The sequence below is a fragment of the Hyposmocoma kahamanoa genome, unplaced genomic scaffold, assembly GCF_003589595.1.
Source record: "Hyposmocoma kahamanoa isolate Upper Pololo Valley unplaced genomic scaffold, ASM358959v1 132, whole genome shotgun sequence".
In the NCBI taxonomy this organism is placed as follows: domain Eukaryota; kingdom Metazoa; phylum Arthropoda; class Insecta; order Lepidoptera; family Cosmopterigidae; genus Hyposmocoma; species Hyposmocoma kahamanoa.
In genome coordinates, this window is record NW_020653467.1 from 445,184 (window position 1) to 456,429 (window position 11,246).

Genomic DNA, 11,246 nt, shown 5'->3' on the forward strand with positions numbered 1-11,246 from the left:
CGTCACTATCATTTTGCCGGTCTGGCCAAATGCTTCTTCACACTACGTTTGAAGGACCCGATGTTATAGAGGGGAGGGAATACATGCGCCGGGAGTTGGTTCCACAATTTGATGGTTCGGCATAAGAACGAATTGCCAAACTTTTTAGTGCGGGACGGTATTGAACTGACCGTCCAACTGTGGCAACGCAGTCCGGCACGGGTGGTCCGCTGATGGAAAGGAGAGGAAGGGATAAGGTTGAATAACCTCCTAAGGTTGAATAATCCTAATTCCGTTATTATTAAAAACTCGATTTAAGAAACTAAGTCTACCCTATTGCTTTACTGCCCGTACCTACCGGCGGTTTATCTACACTCTATCTACTCTATTTAGTAGCAGTATAGCTTCATATGAAAAAATCGTCCAAGGAAGTACTGCTACCTTAACTATTTCTGCTGCCAAGCAGTAATGTTCACATTACTGCGTTCCGGTAAGGGTGCTGGTCAATTTACAACTTGACTTGTCAACTTATGTCTCAGGGTGACGGGCGTGTCTTTATGATTTGTGTTTTGGACAGGCGTGTCGCTGACCACTAAGCGCATGCCTTGTTGCCATGCCATCACTTGGTGTAATAAAATCACTTGACAACACACATTTTTAAATGTCGTATGTTCATGGAAAAATACCAGATTATGCAGTGCGTAATTCTAGGGGCGTAGTACGTTAAGTTTTTGACTCAACATTTTTATTGCTTCATTCACGTGATTTAAATTATTAACATATAATTCTTCGGTACTTATCTAATCTAACACCTGGTTTATTAAAGGTTAAAAGCAACAGCTGGGGGATGCTCCGTACTTTTTTTTTAAAACGATCCTCTGTATATAGCTTTTATGGCGACATAAGGTTTTGATGTCATGTACTTGTATTACTATTTATTTCTCACATTTGATATAATTTAACTGGAACTATATTATTTATCAATATATTAATGTCAATTCAGATAAACATCCAAACTAATATTATAAATGCGAAAGTAACTCTGTCAGTCACGTATTCACGCCTAAACCGCCAAACCAATATTGATTAATTTTGGTATGAATAGGTATATATAGATGGGACATAGGAGAAAGGACATAGGCTACTTTTTGTCACAATAATAAATCTTAAAAGTTGATTGTTGACTACCTCATCTCGAATTCTAATATATCTCGAACTGAATCGGTTCGATTGCGCGAGTCGAGCGGCAGGGACACTGGCTTTATTTCAGTTTTTTTTTACAAACGTTATTAATGACATTTGAAAAATGTACTTTGTCGTACAAGTACGTATGTAACATTTCGAAGTTAGTTTGTGTTTTCTTTCCTATTATGAACATTTTTAGGAATAGTGTTTTCACACTGTATACTAGTGCATAACCTCAATTTTACTATATATTTTTTTCAAAGTGACAGATTCAACACTTTCACTGTTATGCCGAATCAACCGAAAAGCCATTTGAGGTTGTATCGACTTTTACAGGGGGTGGTGAATTAATGGATGAAAGTTTGTACGGAGAACTAACAATTTCTCAAGTAAGTAGTAGGTTACTCGATATACTTATTCCACGCAGACTAAAAAATATGTCTACTTTTAGTGTTAATAATAAGCTTCTGACAATTGTCAAACAACTTATTATAGTGAAAAACAAAAATATTTTGACATGTGTTTTGATTAAATATATGTTATGATAATTATGTAGGCAAATATTATCATTTGTTAATCGAAAAGAACAAAACATATTAATTTCAGTACACTTACGTACTTAAGTAATACAAACATCTACTATAAATACATTAAGAACTGTGAATATGAAAATAGAAAATGAACTTTTCAAAATTATTCTGATCCGTGTGTACATGGTAATTTCGTATTGCCCTTAATAAAAGTATTACCCTAGTTTGAGGCCAGATAATTGTTAAAATTGCACGTCATTACAAATAATCTCATCAATGCAATAATTTCCTTAAGGTACATATACCTTGAACAAGGAAAATCTCCAGTTATTATTAAATAATTTCAAGTAAATATTACTTGAAAGTCAAGTTGATTACAATCGCACCAAAAAACAAGAATAAGACCATGAAGTAAACTGATATCTACTAAGTTTAGTAAAAATACACTGAAGGTCATAGCAATCAACACGTAATAAGGCGAGAGTTCAAATAAGATACTGCTCTTATTCATTTAGGTTATTTGTAATGGTACTATAAACGTTCCACTGTTGTCTGCGTAGTATTTTATTTAGCTTATATTCAACTTGAAAATCGAGTGCATGTGCAATTTTTAGAAACGGCAGATTAAAGCATATAACGCACCCCCATGGTAGAATGACATAAGTGGAGTTACGTCAAACATGTTTATGCTAAATTAGACACAGAAAAATATAACCCACATCTTCTCCAACTCTTATGGCTCTATCTACAATATTGGTCGATAGAGTTACAAGAATTGGAGAAGATGTGGGTTATATTTTTCTGTATCTAATGGAGCAATAAACGTTTTTGACGTAACTCAACTTATGCCATTCTTCCATGAGGGGTGCTTAAGTTAAACAAAGTACGAACATCGTTAATAATAATAATAATAATTTATTATCTCCAATTCACATACAATTTTAAAAATACATTCAAGTGAGAACTTAACGGGAGACTGGTGCCCAAACTATATAGACCCCGTATCTTGGGACACCATTCATTTAATCATTTATCTCTTAGTAGCAGTAGCGCTCCTTGTGAAAGAGTTCGTCCAGGGAAATACTGCTACCTCACCTATTTCTGCCGGCAAGCAGTAATGTCAGCATTACTGTGTTCCGGTTTTGAAGAGTGCTGGTGAAATTAGAGGCACATGGGATTTGTCAATTTGTCTCAGGGTGACAGGCGCAGTGGCAATGCCCCTCAGATCTTTGCGAATTAAAGCTCTGAGTGGCACTGGAACTGCTATAGACAGGCGTGTCGCTTACCATCAGGCGCACGACTTGCTCGTCCCGTCACTTGATATAGTAAAAAAAAATCAACAGAACTGAACGAGTCCAAAATAAACGTATTAAATTCTTAGGCTATAAAATGAGTCTTATAATTCATACGACTACCCACGTCTCTGTAAGGATCTGAATTTATTACCTCTAAATGTTCGCCGAAAAATCTTTGATATAGCGCATATTCTAAACATTATAAATGTTAATGTTGACTGCGTTGACTTACTGGCCGATATATTTCGTTTAATGTACTTACGCGCTCTATGATATACTATCACCCTATTGCAGTTCCCTTAGCGAGGACTAGCTATAGACAAAATTGTTTTCTATGTAGAGCTAGCAAGAGCTTGGATACTGTGCTGAGCAATCATGACCTGGATGTTGATATATTCGATTGTATTGTTGATGTGACGTGATGACGTAAACTCACGGACATTCTGTCTAATTTTATTGAATAATTTGCGATTCGCGCATGTATTGGATTGTTATATTTATGTAAGTGCATGTTGTAAAGAAATACTGTTTATTGTTCGTTTGTTTAATGCTTGTGTCTGATTTGTCTGAAGCTATAGGTGGAAACCTGTAAATGGTTTAAAGTTTATTTTCCTGTTTTTATTAAATGTAAGAAACTGTTAGTTTTCCACATTGACTTACAATTATATGGACGGGTCGAGTCGGGTCCGCGCTAAAAAGTGTCCGAACTTATAGGGCGTTAAAATCGTATACAGAGCGTCATTCACGTTTTAGTCTTCGTTTGTTCGACTGACAGCGAAGCAAGCAAAATTAGACAGTACTGCGATGACATTACAATTTAAATTCAACGTTTTAGCTTTTTCATATTCCTTTACATGTCACTACGTTTAAATAGGTTGGGACATTTTTTTCGTGGTTTTTGTATTAGACCCGTCGTCCATTTATTTGTAAGTCAATGGTTTTCCATGAACAAATAAATAAATCACACTGCAAAGCCCATAGTTGGTTTTTTTTTAGCGAACCAGGATGTTCCACTTTATCATATTCTGATATTTTCATTTTACGGTTACATTCTGTGTTGGTGTACTTTTTCATTTTTACCGTTCTCTTCACATCTTTTAACATTATAACAACAAGGAATATATTAAAAATAGTTATTCATTAATACTCATAGCCCCGCACTAGGTTTCCCTGCTATGAGTGTGTAACAAAAAAAGCATTGTTTTGATTTATGTGCTTTTGTCTGTCGAACGCTGATTTCTTTTTGATTTTAGAAGAACAACGAACATTATTATATCAACCTACTTTTTTACATACATATAAACATCCCCTCAGTAGGTACCATAGATATAGAAAAAAAGGGGAGATATGTAATGACGCTATGTAAGATCGGGTACCGATGTCGCCACTTTTTAGCTTGTGTGCAATTCAAACTTTACGCTCTATTATCTACTACCATAACTTAAAGATTTTGATTGGGTAGGGCTTAAAACGTGAAAAAAAGTAACACAATTTTAAAATTTAACAAAATTAAACTTACTCTCTCACAAAATTAAACTCACTTGGGTAAGAGTTATATTTCAGTATTTTTTTCATCCTGGTTCAGCCAGTCACCATCAGGTGGCGTTTTAGTAAAAATGCTACTAGTATATAATAGCTAACTATTACATGTTACATGGCGTTGAAACTCATTTTTCGTTACACTAAGAACTCACGGAGCGGTTTTCACCCATGCATTTCACGCATGCCGCGGTACCGCGACATATGTAGAATGTGATAGATAAGTATGTAAAATTAGATATTTTTACGCCTGTAGTGGTGACGGTTGCTCGCGGTTGCCGCGGCAGGGTACTAGTAGAACCGCGCAGGACACGATCACCTCCGCGCTTGGTGGCCGTCGTCACCCGCGCACTTTGGCGACACCACATTGCGCCTGAACCTACGTTCAGGCGCAATATGGTGCAGGCGCACGCGGGATGAGTTCTCTATTAACCGCGAGACTTGCGATTAACTCCCACTAACTTTGCAGTCCGTTCCGCAATCGTAACGGTTTCGTGCCCGCAACCGCAGCGGCTACGTGCCCGCACGCAGAGTCGTGAGTATTGATATAAAACCGCTGTCCCGCAGCACCGGCGGGCGCGGATGGAAACCGCTCCGTGAATTGTTAACCTTATTAACCTTAAACTGACGCTACTCAACGAGGGATGTGGTCCTACCTAATCGATAGTTAGAAACCATGTGGTTGTTTTTAATATTCAAAAAATATTCCATTTTTCATACTATACCTACACTGGTACTGGCGTATTATTAAATTAATATATTAATATAATTATTATCATTTTCTGAATGGCGGCCACTAGGCTTGGGCCAGTGTCAGTTTTATAACAATAATGTAAAAAATATGGCGATCGTTGCCAGTGTCAGTTTTCCATTATACGTTACCATAGGTAGATGAAGCTATCATTGTCAAGCGTAAACTCGGACTAACAACGAATTTAATTTAATTAAATTATGTTGTTTTTTATGAACGATTTATGTAATTTTCTAGAATTGGTTCTAATTTAATATATATTTATAATTTTATTTAATTAAAAGCCGATTTTAATTAATTTGTTTTTTACATGCATTTGTTATGGAAATTGAAACAAAATCAGAAATAGTAATAAGAAAACCAATATTTCGATTTTCCTGCACTTCAATCCAACCTTCTCTTATTTTGAACTTATTGGAAAAACTTAAAAATTAAAAATACTCTACGTTTAATCTACGAGTATAATGGAATTTAAATATCTAAATTATCTAAAACAATAATACACATACATTTTTCTTCAAGCAGCAGCAACATACAAATTGACATGAAATTGAAACGGTTGTCTGAAATATGAGTTGTGTTTAAGTTACTCGAAATAAAATGTTTAGTAATAATAACAATCATAAAATAAAGGAAATCAATTTAACGTGAATGCTTTTCGCTTCGATATTTTAGGGATTTCAGTAAAAGTTTATTGTCAATAAACATCGGTCATCGTAAATTAACATCAATATTTGAGTCTCGAAATTTCTACGGAGATAAAAAGAAAAAATTGAATAATAATAGAAATAGTAACTAAAAATGCAAATAGCCGGTGGAATGTTATCTCACTGGTTTTAAAATTTTTGTTTTCATTCAAATTTTTACAAGGTGTATCGCAACAACTTGGCATTTTCACGTTTTACGAGAGATTTTGTATGTACAACGACCGCCACGTCACTGTGGCGATGTTTGTAGGCGTGTCACCTCGATATGATTAAAATGATCATAGCGACACGAACCACGCCCACATACCAAATCTCCCCTTTTTTTCTATATCTATGCTTAGTACCAATAAATAAAAGGCGCAAATTCCGGAGCAGACTAAAACGATAAGAAAGACGAACAGTAACAACAGAGGACTAGGAGCAACACCGAAGGCGTACGTGTGCCGTCACGCCTTTATCAAGTAAAGAGCGACAGAAGATTTGGATAAGGAAACAAACTTACGAGATTATGTGGAACCAAGAAAACGCGTGCTGAAAGGTCTTGAGCGAATAAAATGTGCATTCCCAAACTCGTATATCCAAGATTTACCATAAAAGATGGAGAGTTTGTCGTGTATGAAGAAATTCAGAAATAGAATTAGTATTCATGATACCCTTATCACAATGACCCCTGAACGCCATTTATAATAAAAACATAAACAACTACGTAAAATTTAACGACAAAATACAAACTTGCATATCTGGTATATAATACGAAGGATAAATTAACAAGACTAAAGAAAAATAACTGCGCTTTCGACCTCAATCTCACCTGATGGAAAGTGATGATGAGGTCGACGATGTAACATGCACACCTAAATAATGCCTACTCCCTCTCGCCTTGAAAAGGTCTAAGCTATAGCGTTCGGGGAATAAGTCCGCAGGTAGGGAATTCCATACTAGCCGCTCGCCACATAAATGTGGACGTGAAAAGGGGAAGGCGGAATCAAATTATGTAATTCCATCACTTTCCGTGATATATTTTTCTTTTATAATGTCAAGAGACGGGACGAACAAGTCGTGCGCCTGATTGTAAGCTACACGCCTGTCCATAACAGTTGCAGTGCCACTCCCGAGCTTCAAATCGCAAACATCTGAGGGGCACTGACACTGCGCCTGTCACCCTGAGATATCAGTTGACAAATCCCATGTGCCTGTAATCTTTTTAATTCTCTACAATCCTGTAGAATACCGACAAGCAGGCAACTTTAAGGCGATGTCCATGTTCGAGGTCAATTGTCAAAGCAATGTATCATAAATAATAATAATAGATCTTTATTGAACAAAAACAGAATTAAGTTAGAATTGGTTAAATAAGTAGTAAACCATATTTCTGTTAATAAATGAACACTTTTGTTGTAAGTATATTAACAAATTAGGAGAGGTCTAGTTTTTACCTGTTTTTAAATTTTTGATACTAGTTTTGTTAGACAGTTGTTTTATTTGTAGTGAAATATTTTTTTAGATATGAAAGTTATTTGACTATTGAACATAATTTTATACGTATTAAGTTTTCTGATATGTACTTAAATATTTCCCCTAAATATATACTGGTATCGCATATAATGAAATTACGATCTAAAAAAATCGGTTCAACGCAAAAAATCGTGCATCCCTAGTCCGCGTAACACCTGTCCATAACAGTTGCAGTGCCACTCAGAGCTTTAAATGGCAAATCTGAGGGGCACTCCCACTGCGCCTGTCACTGTGAGACATAATTTGACAAGTCCCGTATTCCAGAACTCTACTCAATACTCAAGTCAGGACTTGAGTATTGAGGAAGCCTACCACCAGTAGTTGTTGCTCTTTAGCACCACCCAAGGGTCACTTGGTCAAGGGTCTGGAGGGTAAACCTACGGAAGCGAGCAACATCAACCCTCACCAACCAACCATCTATAGTGCTATATGTACGCAAAATATCAGGATATTTTTATAGCCAACCATGAGGTAGGCTATAAAAATAGCCTGATATTTTTAACCGACTCAAAAAAAGGAGGAGGTTCTCAATTCGTCTGCATGTTTTTGTATTTTTTTTTGTATGTATGTTACGCGATAACTCGGCCATTTGTGAACCGATGTTGATAATTCTTTTTTGTTGGAAAGAGGGTACCTCAGAAGCGGTCCCATTTAAATCTGAAGAAAATATTCCACCTCTAAGGGTGGTAAACTAGGGGATGAATGACTTTTGAGGCCGGGTATTTAACCGGAGGTTAGGTTAGGTAATGCGTATTGTAGTCAATAATCTAATATGATGATTATACTGGATATATTGACTACTTATTAAATAGAAGTAAATTTTATGTTCTCTTCGGTTTTTAATGTTCTTAATTTGCTGTTTATTTAAAAAAACTGTAATCCGATTTGCGATGTTTTATATTAGAATAGTGATAAGCCTTTTTACAGTGAAAGATTTAATATTAATTTAGCACAATTTAATGTTAACCATCAAAGGGAACATTAATTACCATCAGGATACACACATTTTGCATTCATAATACCCAAATTCGTTATCAGCTTCGTACAATGAATACATCATATTAATAACAGTTGTAGCTAATCTCACAAGGCATTTTTTTCTGAAGCAATAATGCATTTGGCGAGAATAACGCTTGAACAATGGTACGTGATTTTCATATATTAACTGGCATTAAACCACTGAGAGCAGAGATTCCCAAACTAGACAAAAAGTTTGGGAAAAATAGTACACGTGAATTTTTTTTTCTGTTTCGAGTCGTTTGCGCTGCATTAGCAACCACGTCGGAATTTCAAACTTAATGCAAAATTAATCAAAACGTAAACAAATTACTAAGGCTAAATTTTACATTTAGAAGTCTTAAGATTTTATTGGAATACATTTCATACATACATAATGTAACATCCTAATCAGAATGTTACATTCAAAAGACTTTATATATATATATATATATTTTCATTTCAAAGTGGTCAGAAGTTCAAACGATAATTTCACGCTTATGCCTATAATAGATATGTAATGTAAACCATGTCATCCATATAACTACTTTTTACATTATGCTGTACATACAAAGTCCATCCACATTATACTATACTTATATTGTACTACGAATTTTGTCATTTCATTTTTGCACAACAGTCAAATGACAGAACAACTTCTTTCAGTACATATAAATGTACTAGAATAACATTTCCCTGAGGCGTAGACAATCAAGAAAGAGATGGACTGATAATAAACACTCACTTCAGTGGATTGATAAATTGCTCAGAATATTGATGAAAGTCCGAGTTTGAGATGCGTATACATGAAAACTGCAGTTAATGTATACCGTGATTATTGTAAAATGCAAAAGTTACAAAAAATTAAATACCTTTATTATTGTTATTATATGTGCTAATTTGTAGGCGAAGGTACCTCAGTAATTTCTTTATCAAATAGAGTAAGTAATATAGAACAATAATATTAGGAATAAAAATAAACTCGCTGTTCCTGACAGTCATCTTTACAAAATCTTTAATTCATAGCAGAAGTGTATACGCTTTTATGACAAAATTCTTGGTCCTTTTGTAATGTATGGACAACGGCACATCAGACTACATATTTTTGTTCGAAAATAGCCTCCAGTGCAGCGGAACAAGATACGTCAATGTGTAGCTTGATGTGCTGACGTGTGTACTTCAGTGTAATGTGCTCTGGATATACTGTACTTTTCATGTTACGTATTATTGTTGATGACGATGCAGCAAACTGCCGAGCATAATCTTACCTGTTACTTATTTCAATTAAGGAGCAATATTGTATATGCTTCTACTTATAATAATATTCTGGTTGATATTCTAAATTTGCCATTTACGAGGTTAATGGTTATTTATTATGACTTGTTTAGTTCTTTCAGTTTGTTTCTATTATATTTCTCAGGGGAACCTTATTTTGTGATGTGATAGAATGTGATGATTTTAAGTGTAATTTGCAGTATAAGTTTGAGTCATTTTTGGTTTATATATCTAAAGTATATGGATTTTCTGGAATATATACTTTATATGCTTTATTCCCTTAGTATAAATGTCATAACTAAGCACCATTTTAAAAGCAAAGTTTTTAAAACTTTATAGTGCTATGTATGTCTGTATCATAAGTAATATTCATAAAGGATGGACTTTATTAAGCCTTATTGTGGGTAATGACCCTGCTATTATAGACTTTTTTATCTAAATCATCTTTCATTATCACATAAAAAAACAAAAAAAAAAACATAAAAACAATGTTATTTTAATTTTTTCATTTGTAGTGCATTTGCTTTGACAAATGAGTGTTTTCAATTCATAGAGAGAAAATTAGTGCACTAATTTTTATTAAGAAACAAATTTTTCAATACGAATTATTTACCTACTGGGGGCCTACCACAACATTTTAAAACAATATTATTTTAACCTTACATTGATTGACTTTTCGTACCATAACACGCTTAAAGTAAGCTTATTGTAATGTTAAAACTAGGATGTTTTATTGGCAGCTTTGTGACTATTCACTCAATCAGTTCGTACCATGACGCGACTTTAACATTAAAGTAATATTGCTCTTATGTCAAATTTAGCAATCTTAAAACAATTGCATGGATGCATTGGAAACAATATTATTTTCAGTTTTATTGTCTAAATATTGACTGGTAATGATTAAAAGTTAAATTGAACTTATTTATTTACATATATCTTTTCAATATTTTGTTTATTTTTTTAAAATTTTATATAATATTAATTTAAAATATAATAAAAATATGCGATGTTTATTTCGTAAAATTAAGACAGCGCCATCTATATTCTCTCATCTATATCATCTTGGCGATGCTAACAGTTGACACCAGACTATAATTTCGAATTCACAACGTGACTATCAAGACTCGGCTTGTTTTATTTATTTTTCTTCATGAAAATGCGAAAAAATTATTGAAAATGACGTAATTTTAATAGATATTATTATTACATACTTTTCTTTTTTTAACAGTCAAAATCCTACTTCTTGTAATGTAATGTAATAACATTCAGAGAATTCTGAAGAAGTATTTAAACATTATACTACGATAAGATGATTTAGAACAAAAAGAAGAAACAGATGGCATTATACAGTTCAAATAGCGTAATTTCCTATTTTTAGTAAGGAATAGGCAATATTGGGAAATCATTAGTTCTTTGAATCTCTTTTGCTATAATACATTACTTGACTGACAGGTTCGTCATGGTTCGAATATGA

General features: G+C 34.1%; 1 protein-coding gene across 1 annotated transcript in view; it reads right to left on the bottom strand.

Annotated features, from left to right (window-relative positions):
* The window catches only part of LOC113240329 (lysM and putative peptidoglycan-binding domain-containing protein 2), a 29,573-nt gene that overhangs the window by 16,819 nt on the left and 1,508 nt on the right, over positions 1-11,246 (bottom strand). The window lies entirely within an intron of this gene.